Genomic DNA, 24,190 nt, shown 5'->3' on the forward strand with positions numbered 1-24,190 from the left:
TCCATATTTGGCTTCATCTATATGTATTGATCAATTGCTTTACTGGATAGTAATAAATTAATCTGTATAAAATCTATTTTTATCTTATCAGATTTGGGGGGCTAAATTCTTTAACACTATTCACTTTTACCAGGATTTTTTTAAAACTCCTTTAAAACTTTTTAAAGCTAAGTTACAGACATATTTGATATGCAAATAAATTGGAACAAAATCTCATAGTCTTAGTAATAGGATGACTGCATTAAAAAGTTAAAAGGTCCTCCCAAAATAGTTTAACTATACAGATACCTGAACTCCAAGTAACCTTAAACAAATGTCTCTCAACAGATTAAAGAGGCAGATAGAACATGAGAAGATAATGGAATAGATCAGCCCTTCTCTTGAAGAAAAGTAGTCATAGATTCAGAGTTGGAAGGGATCTCATCATTTATCTATTCCTTCCCCTTTATTTTATAGATGAAAAAATGAAGGCCAAGAAAGTTTAAGTGCCTTACCCAAGGTGACATATGTACTAACTAGGGGAAGGAGAAAGAATAAGCATTTATATAGTACCTATTTGCCAGGAACTGCACTAAGCATTTTTACAAATATTATCTTGTTTGATGCTCTCAACCAACCTTTGAAGTAAGTGTTCTTACTATCCTCAGTTTATAGTTGAGGAAAATTAGGCAAAGAAAGTTAAGCAAATTGTCCAGGTTTACATAGCTAGAAAGTGACTACATCTGAACTGAGATTTTCATGATCTTGGGGCACCTAGGTGGCACAGTGGATAGAGTGCCAGGCTCAAAGTCAGGAAGACTCATCTTCCTTAGTTCAAATCCAGTCTCAGACCCTTAGTAGCTGTGTGACCCACTTACCCTTGTTTACCTCAGTTTCCTCATCAATAAAATGAGCTAGAAAAGAAAACAGCAAACCCCTCCAGTATGTTTGTCAAGAAAAGCCCGAACGGAGTCATGAAGAGTCAGACACAACTGAAATGATTGAACAACAATTTCATTATCTTTCTGATTCTATAATCAATGCTCTATCTATGATGCCACCAACTACCAGCCAAAGTAGATTCTAGGAAAGTGGAGCCAAGATGGTGGAGAAAAGACAGGGACTCCCCTGAGCTCTCCCCCAAAACTCTTGGAACATCTTTAACTTATGCCATAAAACCATTCTTGGAGTGCAGAACCCACAAAAGGAGAAGGTGAATTTTCCAGCCAAAGACAACTTCGAAGGTTGACAGGAAACCTTTGTACCTGGGTAAGAGTGGAGCACAGTCCAGTGCAGGCCTCACCAGCACAGCCCCAGCAAACCAGGAGCAGGTCTTGGGAGCCACTGAATCAGTAGTAGCAACAGCTACCTCTAGAGCTCTCAGCCCACAGACAGCAAGGGGATTGAACAACCCGATCAGAAGGAGATTACAGGGATCTCTTTGCTGGCATTGGGGATGTGACTCTGTTACTTTTCCCATACACAGATCTGGGTCATGGTCCTGGATGTTAGTCCCAGGGCAAGGAGGAGCATACCAGAGCTTTTGACTACAGGGGAGCAGGGACCCTTATTACAATTCCAGGACAGAGAAGAGTGCTCACAGATCAGAGTACTATCTAGGAGAGTAATAAACACCTCTCCTTTGACTATAACAAATTGGAAGAAATGAAAACTTACAGATCCCTAGAAGTATCTCTGAAAACAGCTGCACAAAACCCTTGAAGCTTGGGACAGCATACCCTCCACCCAAGAAGCAGAGCCCACTTTAATGAAGAGTTAAAAGTCAAGAAATAGACTGGGAAAATGGTACTAAGAAAAATCAAAGCACATACTCAGAAGAAGATAACAAAGTCAAAATGCCTCCAAGGAAAATATGAATTGATTTCAGGCTATGGAAGAGTTCAAAAAGGATTTTAAAGATCAAGTAAGAGAGGTAGAAGAAAAATTGGGAAGAGAAATGAAAGTGATACAAGAAAATCATGAAAAAAGAGTCAACAGCTTAGTAAATGAGAAAAAAAACAACTTGAAGAAAATATTACCTTGAAAAACAGAATAGACCAAATGGTAAGAGAGACAAAAAGCCAATAAGGAGAAGAATGCCTTGAAAAGTACAATTGACTGAATGGAAAAGAGGCACAAAAATTCACCTAAGAAAAACACTCCTTAAAAAGTAGAATTGGTCAAAAGAAAAGGAGGCACAAAAACTCACTGTGGAAAATAATTCCTTAAAAATTAGAATGGAGCAAATGGAAGCTAATGACTTTGTGAGATGTTGAGAAACAATAAAACAAAACCTAAAGAATGGAAAAGTAGAAGACAGTGTGAAATATCTCATTGGAAAAACAACTGACCTGGAAAAAATAGATCTGGGAGAGATCATTTAAAATTTATTAGATTATCTGAAAGCCATGATAAAAAACAAAGCCTAGATACCATCTTTTAAGAAATTATAAAGGAAAACCCTCCTGATATTCTAGAACCAGAGGGTAAAATAGAAGTCAAAAGAATCCACCAATCACCTCCTGAAAGAGATCCCAAAATAAAAACTGGTAGGAATATTCTAGCTGACTTCCAGAGCTCCCAAGTCAAGGAGAAAATACTGCAAGCAACCAAAAAGAAACAATTTAAGTATCAGGGAGGCACAATCAGGATAACACAAGATTTAGCAACTTCTACTTTAAAGGACTGGAGGGTTTGGAATATGATATTCTGGATAGCAAATAAGCTAGGATTATAACCAAGAATCACCCACCCAGCAAAACTGAGTATAATCCTTCAGAAGAAAAGTGGACATTCAAAGGAGTTCCAAGTTGAAAAGACCAGAACTGAATAGAAAATTTGGCTTTCAAATACAAAACTTGAACATAAAAAGGTAAACAGGAAAATAATATCATAAGGGACTTAATAAGGTTAAACTATTTACATTCCTACATGGGAAGATGTTATTTATAACTCATGAAAAAATTTCTCGTCGTTAGGGGAGTGAAAAGGAGCATATATAGGCAAAGCACACAGGCATGAGTCAAATATGAAGGGATATTATCTAAAAAATAAAATTATGGGGTGAGAAAGAGGAATGCATTGGGAGAAAGGGAATGGGAGAATGGGGCAAATTATTTCACATAAAAAAGGCAATAAAAACTTTTTACAATGGAAAGAAAGATGGGAGAGGAGTGAGTGAACTTTACCCTCATTAGCACTGGTTCAAAGACAGAATAACACACACAGTTAATTGGGTATAGAAATCTATCTTACTCTATGTGGAAGTAGAAGGAGAAGGGAATGAGAGAAGGGAAGGTTATAGAATGGAGGGGCAAATTGAGGGAGGTGATAGTCAAAAGCAAAACAGTTTTGATTTTACTTTTCTCTGATAAAGACCTCATTTCTCAAATATATAGAGAACTGAGTCAAATTTCTAGAAATAATAACCATACCCCAATTGATAAATGATCAAAAGATATGAAGTTTTCAGATGAAATAGCCACATGAAAAAAAAATCTAAATCACTGTTGATTAGAGCTACTAGATTGGTTAATAAGACAGAAAAGGAAAATGACAAATGTTGGAGGGGATAAGAAGGAAATGAGAAATTAATGCATTGTTGGTGGAGTTGTGAAGTGATTCAACCATTCTTTAGAGTACTTTGTAACTATGCTCAAGGGGCTACAAAACCACAAATACCCTTTGACACAGCAGTACTACTACTAGATATGTATCCGAGAGGAGATAAAAAAACAAAAAGGAAAGGACCTACATGTACAAAAATACTTATTACAGCTCTTTTCTGGTGGCAAAGAATTAGAAACTGAGAAGTCCATCAACTGGGGAATGGCTGAACAAATTGTGCTATGTGATTGTGATGGAATACTATTGAGAAATAGTAGATGAAATAGATTATAGTAGAAGAAATGATGAGCAGGATACTCTCAGAAAAACCTGGAAAGATTCACAAGAGCTGATTCAAAGTGAAATGTACTGTGTACAAAGTAAAAATATTGTAATATGATTAGCTGAGAATAACTTAGCTATCCTTAGCAATACAATGATCCAAGACAACTCTGAAGGACTTAGGATGAAAAATGCTATCCATCTCCAGAGAAAGAACTGATGGTGTCTGAATACAGATGAAGGCACACTTTTTTAAACATTTTTATTTTTCTTCAGGTTTTATTTTTTGATCTATGTTTTATTTTACAACATGATTAATATGGAAATATGTTTTGCATGGCTAACCATGTATAACCTATATCAAACTGCCTTCTCAATGAGGTGAGTGGGGAGGGAGGGAGGGAGAGAATCTGGAACTCAGTTTTAAAAACTAATGTTAAAAAATTGTTTTTACATGTAATTGGGGAAAAATAAAATACCTAAATATTAAAAGAAAAGACTGATTTGGTTGCATCCCATGAAAAGAAAAATAAAGTAGATTCTAATTAAAATCTCTGCCTCCCCCTGTGCCTCACTGACTCTTTATTTCTCATCAATTTTTCATAGGCTCCATCTTTTGGAACCAAGCAAGCTAAAAATCACGTTTTCTACAAATAGTCTTTCTTGATCTTCCTTAATACTAGTGCTTTCATTTTAGTTATTATTTCCAACTTGTATATACCTCATTAGTAAGCTGATGAGGGAAACATTATTGAAAAAAGCCCCTAGGTCTGTAAGGTGGCCTCTGCTTTTCAGCTTTCCATGTTGGTCTCTGGGTCACCATGGCTTCAGGGTGGGAAAGTTGGGGGAGGGGGCCAGTCTCACACCAGGCACACTTACTTCAAAAGGCAGAAATGGACATGATTCATCTGATGTGTATTCTGTAATTAGAGGAGACCTGAGGAAATCAGGCAAAATACCTGCAAATGCACCATGCAGTACATGGAATTGGCATCACCTGAATATTTAAGGAAAAAAGAATGGCCATTTAGACTATTACTATACATGTTGGTCACAACTTTGTCACACCTTTAGGAAGATTTGTTTTTTTGTGCAGTGATTCAGAACCACATAACCTTGTAGGAATCAGAAAGATATTTGTATTTTTTTTAAATAAATGCTTTTTAAAAATTTCCTCTTGTTCTCCTGATTTGGACATGTCTCTGACTATTGTGCCCAGTATTCTGCCTGGAGAGAAGGGAGAAGACAAGCAGGGAGAAGCTATAGTGTTTGCCTTCCTTCAGAGGCTTGTATGCTGCTGATACTCTTCATAGAGCCCTTAGTGGTAGAGGGTCAGACATCCAGTAAGGGCTGGGTCTCTGATGATAAGGCCATTCGGATACCCCCCCCCCCAGGTTGTATTTCTGATATGACATTTGTTCTTTACCCAGCAACCTAAAGATATGATTAAAAGTCTTCAGTGGAATATTTAAGGTCTGTCTGATTCTGTGATATCACACAGGTTTAGCTCACCAGGAATCTAATATACACCTTATTCAGAGCAAAGCATGCATTGACCTTGAAACAAATTAGCAACACTTTCTTTTTTCATCAAAACATGTGAAGTTCTCCCAAAAGGCTATAAATTTTTGGCAAAATCTAACCACTCAAAATATTTGTAAAAGAACTAAAATGAGGCCCGTTTTCATAGCTTTAGGGAGTAAGAATTTCATGACAAATCTAAATGCTTCCTCAGCAGAAGTCTCTGATAGTCACTAGGAGAGATACAAAGTTGAGTAAATAAGACATAGTCTCAGGTCATATAGACCTTGCAGCTAATTTAGGGGCATATCCACATATGTGGACAGCAATAATACCCTACATGGTGATACACTCAAAAGTTACAAAACAAAGTGCCTGTGAGGTCTGAAGGGAAGGACGTTATCAAATTGGCTTCGCTTCTGAATCAAGCTTTAAAGGATAAATAGAAATCCAGCAGCCCAAGAGTAGACGAAACAGGAGTGAGAAGAGACACAATAAAGTTGTAGGAAGATCAGACTCACTACCATTGATTGTGATCATTTACAGCAATGCTTTTAAAAATGTTTTTTTAATTAACAAAAACCTTCTACTTCTGCCTATTCTCCCCTCTGTCAAAAAAAAGAAGAGAAAGAAAAAAACTCATAGCAAATATTCATAGTGAAGCAAAACAAATTCCCACTTTTGCAACTTCCAAAAAATATATCTTAAAATATGCCAAAAATAAATGTCTGAGTCCAGCACCTCTCTACCAGGGGGTAGGTAGCATATTTCATCAAGAGTTCTTTGAAATCATGGTTGAATATTGAGTTAATCAGAGTTCTTAAGTCTTTCAATGTAGTTTATTTTTGCAGTGTTGCTGTTATTTATAAATTGTTCTCCTAGTTCTGTTCACTTCAAAAGAACAATGATCTTTTTCTAGAAGTTAAACTCCCCATTTCAATACTTCAAAAAAAAGCAATGTTTCACTGAACCTTAGGCTTGGATTCCTTCTTAGATTTCCAGGCACAGAACAAATACTCATCATTCTTTCCGTACATCAACACATCAGCCCTTAGAGAAATTCTTTTTGGAGCAATTCAGCTAGTTTACACAAAAGTCTCACTACTTGCCCAAAATGGTCCAGGAGATACTAGGAAATAATTAACTAGTGAAGATTCTCAAAAATATATTTAGAATCTGTGTGTGGAAACAGAGGTAGTCACCTCGACAAGGATCTAATTTTACAGCAGATTGCTTCAATGATGCCATATAGATTTGTTTTGTTCTGACTAAGCTGAGAAAACAATGGTTCTTAGTATGTGGTCTCACTTATATTCTGTATTAAATTCTCTCTCGAAATTTAATTTCCATGAAATGGAACTTTCTGCCATCAGCAATTGCTTTCTTGGGAAGGGTCTTTCAGTCATCATTGGCTTTCTTGTCAGCCCACTGCTGTTCTTAGGTCTCTCTGTCTCCCTTTCTCTGTGTCTTTCTCCTGCCTCTCTCACAAATAAATTTTACTGCTTCTTTTTGTTTGTATATCATAGTGATTTCTGGAAATACTACTCATCCACCTGCTTTCTTTATAACAAAGTAAAACAGTTAAATGAAGATATCTAGTAGAGTGACCTTGTCTGACAATACCTATGATGTCTCTTCCTTATCTGCTGCTAATATTTTGTTAGCTGTTTTCCAGGACAATTACTAATGTTTATGGTACTTAGAGTTTAACTTCTTTTTAGCAATCTATTCATTTGTTAAAATCATTCTATTTTTTCACTGTTTCCATGTTTCTCTGAATTCAACATATTTCATCATTTCTTAATGTATAATAATAATCTATTGTACTCTCTATACCAAAGTTTTTCATCCATTACCAATCGATAGGCACCCTATTTCTATCCACAAAAAGTAACCCTATCTCTTCATAAAATCTACTTGAAAATTTTTAACCTTCAAAAAAAACAGTCTTCACCAAAAAAGGAGGGGTGTCTTTTTTTTTTTTAGGACAGAGCCAATTACCCTCAGAACCAGTCCTTGCTTAGACTAAACCATTAGGTCCTTACTCTGTTGAATGATGTCATAAAAAAATACCAATCTACTTAAGATTCCAAATCTAGCTATTGCCTTTTCTCCTGTAGTGTCACAATTTTACCTTTGCCCAGTAATCTTTTGACAGTGTAACCTATGCATTAGCAAACATTTAATGGGCACCCACCAAACCTGAGGAACTGCAAGGAAAATCAGTAAGACCTTCAGTCCTGTACCTTCAGTGAGATTACCAAATTATAAAGAAGATAATGGATGCTTTATTATACATTAACGAATGTAGGACCATCTTCTATTGATGCTGTAGAGGGAATTCCTGCATTAGGTAAGACTATAGACAAGGTAACCCCAAAAATGTATGAGGAGGCTACTGTGATCATGAACAAGTAGATCAGCTTCAAAGGTTACATGAGTGTTTTGAACTGTTAAAAGGAAGAGTCAGCTGTATGGAGTGGAGATTTGCAGTTTCACATATTCTCCTTTTGTTCTACAATATAAATGGAAATATCCATTTTATTTGGTGTTTACATTCATAATAAAAAAACTAATTTTTCTGAAAAAGAGTCTTTGAAAAATAATAAGGACCAGAGTTCTATATCATGAGAAGAAAGGGAGTACCATACTATCCTAGGCAAGAACACAAGGGTATAATTAGTCCATCTTACCTATTTTCTATATTAGTCTCAATAGATACCTGTTTCTAATGTAATAGTTTCCCCTCTTATTATGGGTTCTTTAGAAGATTTTGGAAAGTCACTTCTTTGAAACTCTAGATCATGAGCCACTGGAAATTATGAGAAGGACAAAGACAGAGAGACAGGGAGAGACAGAGAGATCGACTGAAACAAAAGGAAAGACAATTTTGTCTAGTTGTTTATTATTGCCTTTTACACAACCATTTATGGTGGAATTTTCTTTAACCTTATTCTTGCTTTATTGCTACTGTCAAGGACTTAGAGAAGTTAGACTAAAGAAATGATTAATGAACCCACATAATGGGCTCTACAATAGTCTGATTTTTGTGTTAAGAACCACTTGAAATCCAGTTTGGGAGGGTGGGAGGAAGGAATGAGTAGGATGAAGTAATTATAAACAAGATGTCTTGCTAATCACAAGGTGCCTTTGCATGCCTGCTGCATAATAATGATTACTAATCTCACAAAATATGTTGTTTGTTGTTGTTAGTATCATAGGATATTACAAGAATGTGTTTCTAGTTTAAAAAACAGATGTGGAAAATGTACTTTTAACAGATTTCCACTTTTTACAATTAGATTGCTTAATAAAATTAGATAGGTAAGGAATACAGGTGAACCAATCTTTCTAGGCCCCTCAAAAATCTATTCACTGCAACTTTTATCTTAGTGCTCCCATGTCCATGTGAATGAAAAACAATTTTTGGAGTTGGGTTTTTTTTTTTGCTTGTTTGTTTGAAATTAAAAAATTAGAATTTCTTTGGTTTTTATATACAAGCATCAAAGCCTACCATGGTCAATTGAGCCCATTAAAAGGTAATAGGTGAAACAATGTTATAGAGGGCATCAGGTTCCAAAGGGAAAATTCTCTACATGGGTGACTGGAGGTAGAAGACATTGAGTCAGGGGGAAAAAAAATGGAAAGACTGGATGGCTCTCTGAAATCTGATCCTTGAGAAGGATATAGTAGGAAAAAGTAAGATTTGAATGAAAGTGGATTTGTAATTAAATATAACAATGGAGGGCAGTTTCTGTTTGCATTATGATTTTGGCAAAAATCTAATAATTATGGATCAAAAGCAGCTGAATAAACTACCTGAGACAAGGCTCCACTGTGAATATATGTTGCTCAGGGGCTACTCAAGAATGAGCTCCCAATATGGCTAATTGACATAGTAACACTGTTAACTACTAGAGTCAGTACTAATAACACTATTGTTTGCATTAGTGTCCCCATTTAAGCATGAGTTTCTCTTTTTTTTTCTTTTTGGAGGGGGAAGGTAGGGCAATTGGGGTTAAGTGACTTGCCCAAGGTCACACGGCTAGTTTTTGTGTTAAGTGTCTGAGGCTGGATTTGAACTCAGGTCCTCCTGACTCCATGGCCGGTGCTCTATTCACTGCACCACCTAGCCACCCCTGTGAGTTTCTTAAGGACAGAGATAGTGTTCTTTCTTTGAATCTGAAGCACATAGCACAAGCAGCACAGTACCTGGTACATAGTAAGTGCTTAATAAATGATGTTGGCTAATTTACTAGCTGTGTGACCATGGGCAAGTCATTTAACCCTGTTTTCCTCAGTTTCCCCATCATGACAGACTATTGTTCAGTCATTGTCAATCATGTTTGATGCTTCATGACCCCATTTGGAGTTTTCTTAGCAGAGATACTGATGTGATTTCCTTCTCCAGTTCATTTTACAGGTGAGGAAACTGAGGCAAACAGGGTTAAGTGGCTTGCCCAGGATCAAACAGCAAATAAGTGTCTGAGGCCAGATTTGAACTCAGGAAGATGAGTCTTCTTGACTTCAGGCCCTGCATTCCATTCATTGTACCTCCCAGCCATCCCATTGGCTGACTTGGAATCAAGAAATCAATCAATTAGTGCATTTACCATACCAGGCATCATACTAAGTGCTAGGATTACAAAGACAAAAATGAAATTATCCCTGACTTTAAAGAGCATATATTCTGTAGGGATTTACAAATATGTGCCTAAATAAGTACCAATATATAAAAGATACAAAACAAACAAACAAACCCACAAGTCAATTTCAGGGAGAAAGCATTAGTGACCAGGGGATCAGGAAAGACCTCTTACAAAAGCTGGTGCTTAAGCTGATCTTTGAAGGCCACCAAGGATTCTGAATGGTGGAGGTGGGAAGACAGGGAAATCTGGACATGGAATACAACTTGTGCAAAGGCACAAAAATGAGAGACGCATGAAGAAGAAGAACTACAGTTTAGCTGGACTGAAGAGGGTTGGGAAAGGGAGGAATGTATAAATGGGCAGGTAAGTGGAAATCAGACTTTAAATACCAAAGGAAACAAGAAAGAGAAGGATATCATTTACAAGTATGGACAGCAAGGGGGATTTTGCAGTAACCTGAAAAGAATACAATGTGTTTGAGTTTCTGCTTCTGCCAACAATTATGTACGTGTATAATGCCACTTGTGGTCCATGTTAGAAAAGAAAGTACAAGAAGTAGAGGAATGCATCCCTAGTTTGCAGTTTATGAAGGATAATGAAGAGTTGACTAAAAATGTATTTCAAAGGGAAGAGGCAGAAAGATTCAGAAGAAACAGAGAGAAATCCTAAATTGTTTCAGGAAATTGAAGGATGGGAGATTGAGATACAAAGTAAGAAGGGAAGGACCAGTGAGTTTTTGTAGCTATAAAAAAGAATACATATTAATAACTGGAAGAAACCTCAATGGTCATCAACTCCAATATTCCATTTTATAGATGACATGTAGCTGATTGAAGTATATATATTTTTTTTCTTGCTCATTTTCTTTCTGAGAGGTGGAACATGGCTAATGAGGAAATTTGTTTTGCATGACTTCATATTTATAATGGATTTTGTATTTCTTGCCTTCTCAATGGGTGGGGGAGGGTAGAGGAAGGGAGAGACTGAAAATGAGATTAAAGTGAATTTAGATAACATATGATGCTTTTCCTATAGAGTATAAAACTAATTCTGCCCCCAAGGAATAATGGTATAGATTCACATGTGCCAGCAAAAAAAAAAAATCATCCAGTCCTTGTAAAATGAAGAAGAAACAAGCAATGGTGGTTGTAGACCCCAAGTGATGGGGTGTGGAATGGAGTAAAGGGTACTGGAATGCCCATTTTGAACAGGCTGGCATGGACAATGGGGGAGATAAGCCTCAGTTTCCTTATCTGTAAAATGGGGATAATAATGGCACCTACATTCCCCAGCTATAGGATAAAGGAAGATAAAATGAGTTGATATATGTAAAGTGCCTTGAAAACCTTAAAATAGAAAAAAAAATGGTTAACTAATAATATTACTAATACCGTTCTCAATGATGAACTTTAAGAGTGTGTATTCACTTAAAAACCCAAATAGATAGAAAAATAGACCTATAGATCAGTAACTGTTGATAACTTTTTTCAGTTCCCCATTTTTTAGCAATAATAAAGTCTAGAATTTTTTCCTCTCACACTTTTTATCTTCCAATTATCTTGAGAATCAATCCCTCAAAGCTCAAAATTATACTGACTCCAATACAGACCTTCTCTGTCACTAGTTAGTCTAGTCTTTTTGATTTACATACCTTTGTTTTCCTTGGAGCCATTCACATTTCTTCAAAAAATACATCCAAAATGTGATATTGGAGTACAAATATGGGACACCCTGTAATGTTAATGGGATTTAAGATCTTCCCTCCCCCCACCCCATTAATAGGCTTCATGTGTATCACAATCAGGGAAGCTTGCTTAAGGGAGGCTTGCTTGTAGGAAGACTTACACACCTTTTGCTAATTTCTAATTAGGCACTGAGTCATGAGTTGTGATGTCTTCTGACTCTGAGAAATGTATATATATATACTCTGAGTTGGTATTTTGCTTTGGGGTTTCGCTTATGAGAAAGATCTTGTGATTCCCTAGTTGAGATTCTGAGTGGTTGTATATTCAGAGCTCCCCAACTGCTCAGATGTAAAGGATCTCTTGATCTAGGGATGTACATAAAGTGTATAGCAATATTGCTTTGATTCAGGCAGTCAAAGCCCTGTCTGTCGGTCTTTATTTCTCTGCTTGTATTTTCTCTGAAGTTCAGGGTGCTGACTTTTCCCCTGAACTAGTGAATGTGATCAAAAGAGATCATTGACCCCTTAAACAGCTGTCTTTCCTAGTAAAGCAGATCTAAGAATCTGTGCTAGCAGCCTTCCTGGGTAAGCCAGTGTGGTTGCTGCTACACACTGAATCACCGAATTTGAGAGATGGTAAGAATCTCAGCAATCATTCCAAAAAGGAATCTTCCCCACCATAACATACTCCTTCAGTTTTGAATACTTGTAGCACCTACAGTCTGTTATTCACTTGACAATTAGTATATACTACATTATGCTGTTATTTATCATTTTATATGTATGTCCTGTCTCTACAATCATATTTAAGTCCTTTGAAGGTGATGCACATGAGACACTTCTTTGTGTCCCTAATTTTAAGTCCCATAAACAGTAGATTTTCACATTTTCAATTGGACTGAATCCAACTGAATGAGAGTGTTGATCCTCATCTGCAAAGCTAAGAAGAATAAAAAGTAAACCTCCATGGTTAGATAGGACAGAGTTCCCCAAAAGCTATCCTACTTTCCCAGGTAAAGACTAATAATACCATGGCTGCCAATGATTTAGGAAGTTATTCTAAGTGCAGCATGTACCTGACCCCCTTCCTTAGCCAAATTCCTTTAGACTCAGCAATGACTTTAAAAATTGTTGCACATAATATTTCTTAAACTTAGCACAAATTTGGCCAATTAATTTGGCCCCATTTGGTGCTTACTTCAAGAAAATCTCCAAATAAGATATATTTGCCTCATTTTCCATAAAGATTATTTTCTCCTCTCCTACTTCACATAGACCAAAAAGAAACCACCCCCTCATTAACATATATTTACTACTAAAAACAGAAAGATAATAAAACTCAAATAATGAGACTCCCCATTTACCTGTGTACCACTCAAATAAAGGGTCAGCCATATCTCATTACTGAGCTTCTACTCAAGAACATTCTAGAATGATGACAACTCTTTAACATTTCTCTTTTACTTACTCTCCACACTATATGCCCCAACTGACTCTTAACTTCTAGCAAGGTAGTCTGTCTCTCTAGATCTCCAGAATGCCAAGTCTCTATTTTTCTCTCCCTTTGTGCTACTTCAGCTGGGTCTGTTGCCCTTTGAAAAGAATATATGTAATTCAGCTTCTATCCAATAAATCCAAATTCCCAGACAGATGACCCCATTATTTTATCATATGAGTTCTGCAAGGGGACAGATCTCTTACTGTTTTTGATAATTTGAAACCAAATAGCATGTGATGAAAATAACTGGTTCTTACATGGTGCTTTTAGGTTTGCAGAGTTCTCTGCAAATACTATTTCATTTTATCCTCATGAGGCAGGTGCTATTTATTAACTCCGTTTTATAGATGAGGAAATTGAGATAGGCAGAAGTTAAGTGATTTACCCAGAGTCACACAACTGTTAAAGGCAAGATTCAAACTCAGATCTTCCTGACTTCAAGTTCCACAGTCTATCTGCTGTAATCTCTTACACTAGGAGGGAAGTTAGAATAAGTTACCTTTCAGGCAGCTAGGTGGTGAAGTGGATAAAGTGTTAGACCAGGAGTCAGGATGACTCATCTTTCATGAGTTCAAATCCAGCCTCAGAACTTATTAGTTGTGTGACCCACAATAAGTCATTCAACCCTATTTGCCTCAGTTTCTTCACCTGTGAGCTAGAGAAGGAAATGGCAAAGCACTCCACTATCTTTGTCAACAAAACCCCAAATGGGATTGCAAAGAGTTGGACACAAGTAAAAACAATAGCAATAAAGGTGTTAGTTGTTCAGAGTTTAATATATTACCTTTCTTTGAGATATCTAAAAATTTTTAAGTGCCTTTGGAGAGCAATATTTAGTTCAAAAAATAATTTCTGATGATGATATATTATTCCCTCTGGGCTATTTTCTCTTTCATTTGTACTATGCTAAATACCTCTAAGGTTCCCTTTTTGAGCTATTATTTCACATTTCACTAGCAGTGGCTGCCTTCAGAAATTTGTTGGGATATTATGAAGCACTACAATCAAATCTATAGCACATCTGGACCATTGCAATATACTTCTAATAGGTCTCCCTGCCTCAAGTCTCTCCCTGTTCCAATCCTATATCCATCCTTCACTTGGCTGCCAGAATGATTTTTCTGAAATGCAGGTCTATATCATTCCTCTTCTCAGTGAGTACCTGTGGCTCCCTTTTAACTCCAGGACCCAATATAAAATCATCTTTGGGCCACTTAGAAGCTCTTCATAAACTGTCTTCTTCCTACCTTTTCAATCTTCTTGCACTAGACTCCCCAATACATATTCTACATTCTAGCTAAACTGTTTACTTGCAGTTCCTTCAATAGGTCACTCTATTTCATTTGCACTTTCCCACATGCCTGTTATGAATGCTTCCTCATGTTTGCTTCTGAGCTTCCCTAGCTACTCAAAATCTACCCTCTGCAAGAGACCTTTCCTGATTTTCCTCAGCATCTCACCCTAGTGACTTTGCCTGAGGGGTTATCATCCACATATATTTTGTATGTACCTACTTGTTTACATATTGTCTCCCTTATGAAAATGTAAGCTTCCTGAGGATGAGCTATTTTTTTTTTACCTTTCTTTGTATGGTTAATGCTTAACACAGTGCTCAACACAGGACAATTACTTATGAAATGCTTATTGACTTGACTAACTGATTTCCTGAAGTTTTTCATTCTTTTCACCCAATTTTTACCCAGTGGAGAATTCCAGGAAAGGCATTATAGGGGCAATAGTAACAATAATGGAAGGAGGACAGAAAATACTTGAATGAATATATGTTTCTGTGTGTATATAAATATGTTTTGTTATCTAGACAAAAGTCATATGCATCCCTCAAAATTCAAAGTATATCAGAATGAAAAAATTAGGTAAACAATAAACATAAAATTCAAATTAAAAGGAAACCTAGATGAGTCTAATCTTCTCACCTCCACCACCTATTTTTCATATAAGAAAACTAAGGTGAGCCCAGAGAAGTTGGATAACTTGTCCAAAGTCACAAAGCAAATAAATAGAGGTACGATTCAAACCCAGGGTTTTAAACTCTAAATCCCAGTGTCTTTTCTGCTATATACTGCTAATTCTAATATGTGAAGGAGTGATGAATTTGGAATCAGAAAACCCAGATTCAAATGCCAGCAATGCCACTTACTACCTACATGACCTTGAGCAAATCCTATAACCATACTAGGTCTCAATTACTTTGCTTATAAAAAGAAAATGTTGGATTGGTGTTCAATCATGTCTGATTCTTTGTGTGAACCATACTGTCCATGGAGTTTACTTGACAAAGATACTAGAGTAGTTTGTCATTTCCTTCTCCAGTGGATTAAGCCAAGCAGGGTTAAGTTATTTGCCCAGGGTCATACTAGTAAGTACCTGAGGTCAAATTTGAATTCAGGTCTTCCTGACTCCAGGCCCAGCACTTTATCCACTAAGCCATCTACCTGCCTCCTAGTCAATCACTCATATTAAAGGATATTTCTGTTGAAGAGTGTTCTGGAACCAGCTGATACTAGCTCCACTCTCAGGACCCAATTGTTAAATTTGCAATGTGAAATCCAGGCTCAGATACTCAGCACCACACCCAGAAATAATAACTGGCCATGCAACCTTGAGCAAGTTACTTAACCCCAATTGCTTTAAAAAAAAATTGCAATGTGAGCATTTACATTTAGGAAATCAGCAAATGCTACAAATAAGAGCTTGATTTATTATTTTGTTGATTGTCTATATTTTAAGAAGTGATAGAAAAAATGTAAATAATACAGATTTAACATGAAAATGTTTCCTGCATACATTTCTTTTCTTTTGGAGAGCCAGTTGTTAACCATTTACCAGTATATATCTACCTGTATGCTTGTTGGCTCCCTGCTGCAAGCTAGTCCTAATTGGCCCTCTTCTCTTCACTTTGAGATTAGGGAAAAATGTTATTATTCTTGCTAGGGTAGATAGTCAGGGGGCAGCTCCAGAAATAAGGAAAGTAGAATCAAGTGTAGCAAATACAGCAATGAAAATAATAGGGTCACTTCATATTTTTATAAGGTAGAGGTACTTTACTCACAATAATCATGAGTCAGATAGTTGTAGATATTATTCCCTCTTTTACATATGGCAGCTAGGTGGCACAGTGGATAGAATCTTAGTCTTGGAATCAGGAGGACCTAAATTCAAATCCAGCCTCAGACACCTACCAGCTATATGATCCTGAGCAAGTCCCTTAGCCCTGTTTGCCTCAGTTTCCTCATCTATAAAATGAGATGGAGGGGGGGAAATAGCAAACCATTCAAATCCTAAAAATGGATTCACAAAGAGCTAGACAACAACTTAAAATAAGAGAGCTTCAAAGATTATGGTCAAATGGCTGTTAAGATTGAGAACTCAGATTTAAAGCATTCTCTTGAATCCAAGTCCAGCACTGTTCACTATGCCATTCTGCCCCTAGAAACATGTACCCTTCCCCTAACTCTTCAACCCTTTCCCCACAATCTCAGTCCATCCCAGTCAGAACTAGCTATCCTGACACCAAGGTCAAGCAGCTCTAAAAATTCCCTAAAATCAACTAGAGAGGAGGAAGACCCTGATATTGACCCTATGAGAAGGAACACTAAGACCCAAGACAGCTACTGAAAAAGCCACATCCTGGCAAGGAGTAGTATGAGGACTGGGTCAAGGAGGAGCTTATGTGGCTTATGTGACTGAGTAAAAAAAATATAGGTGGGAAGCTCACCATCTGGTATCCTCTGAGTTTAATTATTCTGGCTAACTGGCTTCTATACTGTTGGATGAGAGTGCTGTCCAAATATGCAACAAACTTGAAATGTGCACAATCTTTTAGAATCATTATTTAAAAGTTTCATACCTTCTAAATGTCAGTACCTTGAGAAACCACCATGTTTTCTCTGCCCTATATATGACTCAATTTCTTTCTTTTTTTTATCATAAAAGAATTAAGGTCTTATCAATTAGAGGCCACTAGGTGGTGGAGTGGATAAAACTCCAGCTCTGGAGTCAGGAGGACCTGAGTTCAAATCTAATCTCTAACCCTACTGGCTGTGTGACCCTAGGTAGTCACTTAAACCTGTTTGCCTCAGTTCCTCATCTGTAAAATGAGCTGGAGAACGAAATGGCAATCCACTGAAATATCTTTGCCAAGAAAACCCCGAATGCTGTTATGAAGAGTTGGAGAAGACTGGAACTACTCAACAACAAGAGTGTAAAATTCTTCCACACACTGGTGAAGAGCAAGGGATTCCCCAGCCCCTCCCCTAGCAACTATATCAGTATTCCCAAGAGCATTAAAGCATCATTAGGAGTCCACTAAATCAAATCAATGTGACTATTGTAATAGTTCCTATTATCTCTCTAGAGACAGCTATTCAGAATGTACTTGATTGATGGGACTTTTTTTCCCCTTCTGTATCATAGTCTTTTTAAAGTGTAGTTTATATAATTATAGGAGTAATTCCTTATTTTAAGTCTAGAACTTGTTATTCAATCAAGCTTATTAGATATTTAAAACGCTTAATGGTCAGATGAAAATTCCTCTCCAGAGACTTACTTCAGCACAAGCTGCAAGTCCCTATTGGGAATGCACATTATGAAAAGTCTCCTGACAATAAAGCCCCTGCTGTTAGAGCAAATTTGATTCTCTGCTGATCCTTTTGCTTGTGATGCATATGATAGCTTCTTACCAGAATTATCATGTGTAATTTTCTTATGTGTAATTCTTAATGTAATTATACTTTGCAAAATTTTCTAAAAAGATGTTTTAGTGGGAATATTTGGAAAGGTGCCAGGGTCCAAGATATAACTACTTAAGTACCCCAGTGGGTCTGCATCAGAATCTACAAAGCTGAGATTATCTGGAATGGTGGGAGTCACACAGGTAAATGATTGGTAGGTTTAGCAGAGAATCTAAAGATTGGGGAGCAAGGAATCTGCAGAAACACACTGAGAAAATTATATGATATTGTATGCTATATGAGGGGGAAAATATGAGTGTAATGGAAAGAAGGGGTGGGCAGGGAGAGACTGACCAATAAAAGCCCAGTCTTTGGTCTTTAACACATGCACAATATCTACATGGAGGCTCGGAAATCCTATTTCAAGAAATGTGTGACAGAAGGTCCCTCTTCCTCCTCACTTCAGAGCATATGCAGGTATTCTCTGACTATTTCCTTTTGGCTTACTATGCAATGATGGAAAAGAATTTTAATTTGCAGCTGAACCAGAACTGCTTTTGTTGTTTATCCTTCACTTCTTGAAAAGGACCGATGACATCATCGGGGTGGTGTCTTAACTTGCTTGGGAATGTGCAAACAAAGGGTTTAAATGGATGAACTCTCTTCCTGATAGCTTTGGAGGAAAAAGAAATGCTTTCAGCATCCGGATGGGGGCGCTACTCCTCCAATTGACCACCACGTGTCCTTCAATACATGGCATACTGTTTCTTCTTTTTCTGTTGTGTTTACTCTTCGTTGAGCTTAGGTGAATGAATCAGTGAGTCAATCAGCGAAGTGAATCAGGTTTGGGTTTTGTGAACTTTGAAAGATCAGAGATCTTTCATCAAAGATCCCCTCAGCAATCAAAGCTGGTACAGCATAGTGAGGTACCACAAATGAACTTGGTGAGGGCTCTGAGAAATGGGAAGAGGACTTCCTGGACTGGAAAGTACTCTCTCTCTCTCTCTCTCTCTCTCTCTCTCTCTCTCTCTCTCTCTCTCTCTCTCTCTCTCTCTCTCTCTCTCTCTCACACACACACACTCACACACAATTAGGGCGTTGGTACATTTTGTAGCAACCACTTTACATCCTGCCCCCAATTAAAAAAAAAAACTTACTCTAAGGTGCCAAGAGAGGTACATTTTCAGTCAAATGAGAATTCAGACTTTTGAGGAGGAATTAACCTTTCGGGCTTCTAGATTATGAGATGATTCTTCATGACTGAATGAGAGTTAAGTAAAGTAAGGGCTACAGAATGTAATGAAATTCCAGAAGTGTTTATTAACAGTCTACTATATATAGTCTTCCATTCCAATAGAATCTGAGAGATATAAAGGGAGCTAGAGGGAGGACCTGAATTCAAATTCCATTTCTTCTCCCTGTGGTCTTGGGCCAATCACGAAACCTCTTCAGGCCTCAGTTTTCTCATCTTGAAAACAAGCTCATTAATTTAGATGACTTCTAAGATCCCTTTTCCCTCTAGATTTGTAATAATGAGAAAATTGCGAATACATTTTATGTATAGTATCTTCAAAGTGTGAATCTTTATATTTAGAGTTTTAGTAAAAGCTGAAAATTACTATTCAAATTGAATTTGTCATTTACCAGTCTTTATTATTATTCCTTTCAAATACTCTATGCCAAGTAAACTGCTCTATTCATTGTTCTCTATAAATATGATGTGATGTGACGTGATACATGGTATGATAGGATAGGATTTGGTATGATATGATATGATATGATGTGATGTGATGTGATGTGATATGATATGGTACCCTTGTGCCATTACACAGTCTCCTATGCCTAGAACTGCATATTTATTTATTCCTCAATTGTTGCAAATTGGCTTTCTTACCATTTTACTCAAACTGGTCTCAGAAGGTCAGAAAATCACCTCCAAATCACTGGATTTAATGCCCTTTTTTTCAGTCCTCATGTTCTTTGATGTCTCAGTAGGATTTGACACTAACAATCACCCCTCTTTCTTGATACTCTCCCCATCTTTGACTTCAGAGATGAACTATCAGTCAGTTTTCTTATAGATAGATATAGAGTTTGGCAGTGTGGGAACCAGGACTAGAGTGTAGGTGTTCTTCCTCTGAGTCCTGTATTTTTTCCTACTATGGTACCTTACCTCTTAGAGTTCAAAATATATAAGGAAGGGTAGGATGGGCATATATTTTGAAGGAGTGGGTTTCCTATAGTTCAGAGACACATCATGCCTAGATACTAGTAATGCAAATAACAAAGTTGCTAATACTTTCCTTGTGGACAAGACAGACAGGTGTGGGCCTGATGATAGCATAGTACAGAACACACAACTCTGGATGAATGATCAAACCAAAAGAGATTAATGGATTGATGTAAACCTAAAAGCAGTTCTTTAGAGATGTGTCTTAGGTATCTACTCTCACCCTGTATTGTTCGATTATTTTTTCAAAGATGTAAATGAAAGCGTAGTTGGCATGCTGACCATATTTTCAGATGACATGAAGCTGAACATGGGTAGGTGGTGGATGGAGTTAGGATCAAAAATGATTTCTACAAACTAAAAGATGCTTAATTGAATAAAATGAAATTCAGTAGAGGTAAATGTAAATGTATATGCTTAACCCCCCCAATCAATGCACAAGTACAAGATGGAAACAATATGACTAGAGAATAAGTACAGGAAAAAGATTTGGGCAAACGCAAGTTCAATACTAATGGTCAATAATGTGATATGATATCCCAAAGCTATTATAATTAGGGTTTAGAGCATGCCCATTAATACTTAAGATGGCTTCCACATGGATCAGGCCTGCACAACATATGGCCTACAGGCTGCTTGAAGCCTGCCAAAGGATTTTGGGTGGCTCAGAAAAATGTAGGGTGTGCACTCTCCCCTGTTTGTTGTATAAACCACAGCAACCAACCATCATCGGTCTATCTCTAGTCTAACCTATTTTCAGCCCAAAGAAATTTAGCCTATTTTAATTTTGGCCCCTCTCTAGACCTGCCAAATCGTGCAGGTTAACATAAATGATGCCACTATCAAAATCTTAAATTTCATTAATAGAAGCTTAGATTATTGATCATTCCAGAGCTTATGCTCCACTGGTATAAGAACCCAGCATCATCTTCATGCCAGTGAAGAATAGGAGTAGAACTCTGTGGAGGACCATATTTATTAGCGAGATCATTAATATGTTAATATATTAATATATCATATAACATGCATTTCTATAGACAGTGTATATAGCTTATCCATCAACATGTAAATCTGGAGTGAACAATAAAAATGGACAAGTTGGGCACAGAGTTGGTTAGGAGGAAGAGAGCAGGATGGATTGCTTTTAAGAAATTGCAGAACTCCTTTAATGATCCCAAGATTCTTCCAGAAATAAAGTTCCATCTTTTTAAATCCCAATATCCTTCCAATGTTACTATATGGCAGCAAAATACAGAACATAATGATCACTGAAAAATCAAAAGGGAATATCATGCAGAAGGCAATGGAAAGATAAATGGTAGGTATGAGTCAGTGCCAATGGACAACCATTGAAAAACCGTAGGACAGGAGTAAAAGATGTCATCAGGGAAATGTAAGATGGAAAAAGAAGATGGACTAGTAATGTGGCAAGGGTAAGGGATGATAGGTAGATAGCTAGGCACCCTTGTGGTATCAGGAGAAAGTGAAAAAGGCCCTTTCCTGAGGTAACTTTTGGGAAAAGATAAATAAGAGTTACATAGGATGAGAAGGCATAAATGAGTTGTCTTTTTTCCTTGGAAGATACATCCAAATCAAAGGGCTCATGGATCCATTTGAGTATCCATAACAAGGAAGATGATAGTCCTGCTGCCCTGTACCCTCCTCATATCTTCTCTGTAGTAATGTTCAACTCTGGCACACATTTTTGGAAAGAAGCTGAGAAAATGGAGAATACCCAGATCAGGATAGTGAGATTAAAACCCTGTGTGAGGAGGTATAATCAGCTAAAGGAACCAGAGGTGTTTAGTTTGAAGAAAAGAAGACAAAAAGCAGATGTTATGACTATCTTTGAATATTGGAGAAATTACTACAAGGAAGAAGGATTGAAATTTGTTTAGCCCCAGAGGAGCAATGGTGGGGAGCTCCAGAAGGGTTGATATTAACCAATATAAGGAAAATCTGACTAATAATTTCTCCAGAGTGAAATGGACTGTTCTAGCAGACAGAGGGTTCTACGTCAATGGAGATCTTCAAATGGGTATTAGGTAACCACTGGAGGAAGTTTCAGAAAGGATACCGGCTTTGAGGTCCCTTCCAACTCTGGAATATGTGTCTGTCTCTTGTTTTTAAGATATTGCTGTACCTGGGTAAGTCACTTAACCCTATTTGCCTCAGTTTCCTCATCTGTAAAATGAATTGGAGGAGGCAATGGCAAACCACTCCAGTATATTTGCCAAGAAAACCCTAAATAGGGTCGTAGAAGAGTCAGGCAAGACTGAACACTAACAGAGGAGATGCTGGGTGTGGAAGATAGGCACAGTCCTTGCCCCCAAGAAATTTTTAATTAAAAAAATGTTTCAGTAGGAAAAAGGCCAGTTTTTGATTAAAGAACACAATGATGTCACTACATCTTCTGGCATTTCATATTATTGATCGACATTGGATCTTCTTCCAATGACCTACAAGAAATGAGCTAAAATGGGTTAGAGTGAGTTGTACACGGCATGAATGAGCTAAATATGGTTGTGCAAAAATTTTGCAAGTTAAAAGGCCAACACAATGAATGTCTGTGCTAGAATGATAATTATAAAGCTGAGAATGCCAAATGTAGTAACAGGGCAAGATAAGCTAGAAGTCTGGAAGCAAAGATGAGAGGCATTTAGAGATGAACAAAAGCAGACTTTCGAGATATGGATTAATTAAGAATGCATGGATCATGGACCCATTCCTTCAGGATGTATTGGAAAATATACATAGAAAGTTACTTGATGAGCCATGGCACTAGTAAGACAATGTTGCACAATGGATAGAAAGCCAGTCTCAGTCAGGAAGATCTAGTTCAAGGCCTGTCTCTGAGACTGAATGTGTGACCTTGGGCAAATCACTTAACTTCTCAGAAATTCTATAGCATTATAAGTAGCAGAAATATTCAAATTTGCATTTGTAGATAGAGTTTCCTTACTGGGAGTTCCCAACAATCACGAAATCATAGATCTGGACCAAAATAAAAAATGAAGCTACATATTTTATTTGGGGGAAGGGGGTTGTTTGGTTGTTTTTTTGGAAGGGGCAAGGTGAGGCAATTGGGGTTAAGTGACTTGCCGAAGGTTACACAGCTAGTAAGTGTGTCAAGTGTCTGAGGCAAGTATTGAACTCAGGTCCTCCTAACTCCAGGGCCAGTGCTCTATTCAGTGCACTACCTAGCTGCCCCAAGCTATGTATTTTATTAATGGTGTAGACAGTAAGGCAGGGAAGTCTACAACCTTGTTGTATCATAGAGGACTTCTGAGCAAACCGCAGCAAGGGTCTCATTTTCAACCAAGATATCTGGGATGCTGATCAAAACTGCAGGCTGATTTTCTCTGGTAAAAATGTCATTCATCCTTCAGTTCTTCACCTCATTCCAGAAATAGACATCCTATTTTTAAAACCCAACTTTGTGGATGAATGACTCTTTATGTAGCAATAGTCTCACTCTCTCACTTTGGATAAAATTCTTTTTTTGTTTTGTTTTGTTTGGGGGGGGGGTTCCAGATAAAATTCTTTTGTATATTTGTTTTGTTTGTTTTGGGGGGAGGTTGGTTTTTGTTGTTTTTTTTTATAAAATTCTTCATTTCTCTGGACCTCCACTTCCTTATATGTAAAACAAGGGAGTATTCTATGATTTCTTTCATTTTTTTCCTAGATCTAAGTCCTATTTATGGAATTATATAGAGTGTTGGTTGTTGTCCTTCATTCTTGAAGAGGACCCAAATGACATTACTACCTTGGAGTTAAGGTACAATGTGTCCAACTGTGGCTCATCAGACCAATATGAATTCAAGGCTCTACCATAGGACAGGCACAAGTAATCCACATCAACATTTGGAGTGAAGATGTCTCTAAATTAGCACATCTCACCTTTTATTTGAGCTACTACAATTCTGCTTTACTCATAGAGAACAGTGTCTTCCATGATGTGGAAGTAAAAAGATGACCTAGACTGCCTGTCTGCAGGGTTGCAGATACAGCTCCCAGTGTAGCCACACCTGTTGCTTCATCACTTGTCTG

The sequence above is a fragment of the Petaurus breviceps genome, unplaced genomic scaffold, assembly GCF_028583685.1.
Source record: "Petaurus breviceps papuanus isolate PSGF00001 unplaced genomic scaffold, PetGlider_PUasm1.0 90667, whole genome shotgun sequence".
In the NCBI taxonomy this organism is placed as follows: domain Eukaryota; kingdom Metazoa; phylum Chordata; class Mammalia; order Diprotodontia; family Petauridae; genus Petaurus; species Petaurus breviceps.